At 39.6% G+C, this 2,619-nt stretch overlaps 1 long non-coding RNA gene across 1 annotated transcript in view; it reads left to right on the top strand.

The window, feature by feature from the left end:
• The first annotated feature begins 1,594 nt into the window (after positions 1–1,594).
• Positions 1,595–2,619, top strand: part of LOC106013893 — a 4,863-nt gene continuing 3,838 nt past the window's right edge. Inside the window, exons 1-2 of the long non-coding RNA XR_001185473.1 lie at positions 1,595–1,671; positions 2,423–2,494. This is a non-coding gene — a long non-coding RNA (uncharacterized LOC106013893). The remainder of the gene's footprint in view (positions 1,672–2,422; positions 2,495–2,619) is intronic.

Consider the following 2,619-nt stretch of genomic DNA (forward strand, 5'->3'; position numbering starts at 1 on the left):
CAGGAAGTAGATTGCCCAAGTAGGGGCCTACTACTTCCTTTTCTCCCGATCCCGACTTCCTAGGTATACTCCAGAGCAGAGACATGGCCACCATGTTTGTCCTCAATGAGGGTGGTAGATTGTGTCTTACGATGATTGAACAGATCTCGTGTCTTACAATGATTGAACAGATCTTGTGTTGACCACAGCCCTGTTTTGTCCCCAGGTTCTCCCAGTCATGTGGAAGAACCGAGCACAACCGGCAAGAAGGACTCGGTTGTCCCAACTCCCCCCGGTGAGTCTTTTCACTGACGTCATCAACTACCGATTTTTGCAAGACTGTAGAAGAACACAAATGTCCGTGGAATTTTCCCATTTGTGAATGTTTATAGCGAGAGGGGTACAGCCTCCCAACAGACAAAGATACTTGATAGATAGAAGAATCTCTCCAAATGGGAACTGAACTCATGCCTTCAGTCTGCGCTGGCAACACACCTAGCCACAGACAGTGGTAGACAAAAGTACCATAGGTAAAAAATGTAACTGGTCAGTGAAAGAGAAGAAGAGAGACGACTGAGAAGGATGCAGAAAGATGAAGAAACTGTTGTGGAAAGTGCTCTCCTTTCTCTCTTCCAGAACTCCCAGTGGAATCCTTCTTGCGGTTTTTCTTGTATTTCGCTGTGAGAAATAAAAGATCTGTGAACTTTCAAAACATCTTTAGAATAGCCATACCTAGACAGGAGCACAGAACAAATATGTAATCTTACTGTTAGTCCAGAGACAAGATTTGAATGTTTTCCTTTGGTGTCCCTTTACGTAGATACACCCCTTGGTATTGCTGTGCTTTTTATTACCACAAACTAAAACCTTCATACAAAGTTGATCCTTTTCTAAGTCAAAGACGTTTGTCTGAGATCTCGTTATTTTCTGGTAGCGCCGTTGTCGGAGAGAAGAAGTACTGTTTTATTTCTCGGAGATAACTCCGTAAAGTTAGTTTGGTTGTAAGCCAACACAACGCTTCACAGAAATGTTGTAAGGTTTTTCCTCCTTTTCTCCCAATGTTCCTATCATGACTTTAAATGAAAAAAACTCTAGAACTATGTTCCTATCATGACTTTAAATGAAAAAAACTCTAGAACTATGTTCCTATCATGACTTTAAATGAAAAAAACTCTAGAACTATGTCCCTATCATGATTTTAAATGCTAAAAACTCTAGAACTATGTTCCTATCATGATTTTAAATGCTAAAAACTCTAGAACTATTCACGATAAAGACATGACATTTGGAGGTGGTTTTTTTTTAAATTTGAAAAAAAAAATGTTAATGATTTTTTTTTAGCTTTATTTTTACCATTTTTGCTATTTGCTAATATGCAAGTCTTCCAGCGGAAAAAATACCAGTTTGTTCATGTGTGTTATTTTGATGAGCGCCTGATTTCATCATGCTGCCTCACCTACAATATAACTACAATATAACTACAATACAACTACAATATAACTACAATATAACTACAATATAACTACAATACAACTACAATACAACTACAATATAACTACAATATACCTCATGTTTCAGAGCCCTGGAGCGAGGACTCCAAGTCAAGTGAGGAGTCTAGCGTTGAGGCGAGCTACGCGGCCAGCGACAAAGCTAACCACGAGGAGGGATTGGACACCGTCGTCAGTGTTTGCAGTGAGTCATTAAAAAAAATTTTTTTTGCCCATTTATAATGAGATTGACGCCATCTGATTCGTAGATAAAAGTGCGTATGATTGTGTCCAATAGTGTATTACGTTCATACTTAGTATGACACATAACTGTAACAGCAGATAGAGATTCCAGGATTATAGATGTAATCTTTGATCTGAGAGTGGTGATGATTTTAGAAATAATGGTGGTGATGATGTGAAGGATGCTGTGAGTCAATGATAAGTATAATCTTATCCTATCTTTTCAAACGGCTGTTCTTTCAGAAAAATGAGCCTAAAACAATCGCCAGTTATTGCCATAAATAAACGGGATTAAATATTCAAGCATACTTTTCATGGTGTGTACTTTGTACAGTGTCTGATGTGTAAAGTATGTGATGTGTACAGTTCGTGATGTGTACTATATCTGATGTTTAATTTGCATGGAATGCGACTTCACCATGTACGTAGACCGTGATAGAGAGGGGACCTTGATGTATGGAGTCGGACTCGTCTTTGTCTTCAGTAAATCTTTGAGAGCAAACGTTCGGATATACTTATGTGCAACACAATAAGGTCATATAAGTGCCGAAGATTAGAGGTGTTACAAGAGAGTAACAAACACAAAAAAGGAGGGGAGATTTAAACAATGAATGTTTGATAGGAAAGGAGCAATCCACACCAGAGCACCCATCAGCCAACCACTTTCCAACAAGTTCTGTCATCTGCTTTCTTCTCCACTTTCCGCCCTCTAGGTTTTTCCCCCTGCAGTTTGAAAGATTTCTCGGCCAGTGACGATGACAGCTCGGCTGAGCCAACTCCCCCTGGTGAGTCAAAACTGTCTGCTTTTTATGTACGTCATCAGCTACCAATTTTTGCAAGACTGTAACACACAGGTCTGTGTACTGATCACTTTTGGGAATGGGCAAAAGTACATAATGACCCCCCCCCC

This window comes from Aplysia californica, unplaced genomic scaffold (genome assembly GCF_000002075.1).
Source record: "Aplysia californica isolate F4 #8 unplaced genomic scaffold, AplCal3.0 scaffold01440, whole genome shotgun sequence".
Lineage (NCBI taxonomy): Eukaryota > Metazoa > Mollusca > Gastropoda > Aplysiida > Aplysiidae > Aplysia > Aplysia californica.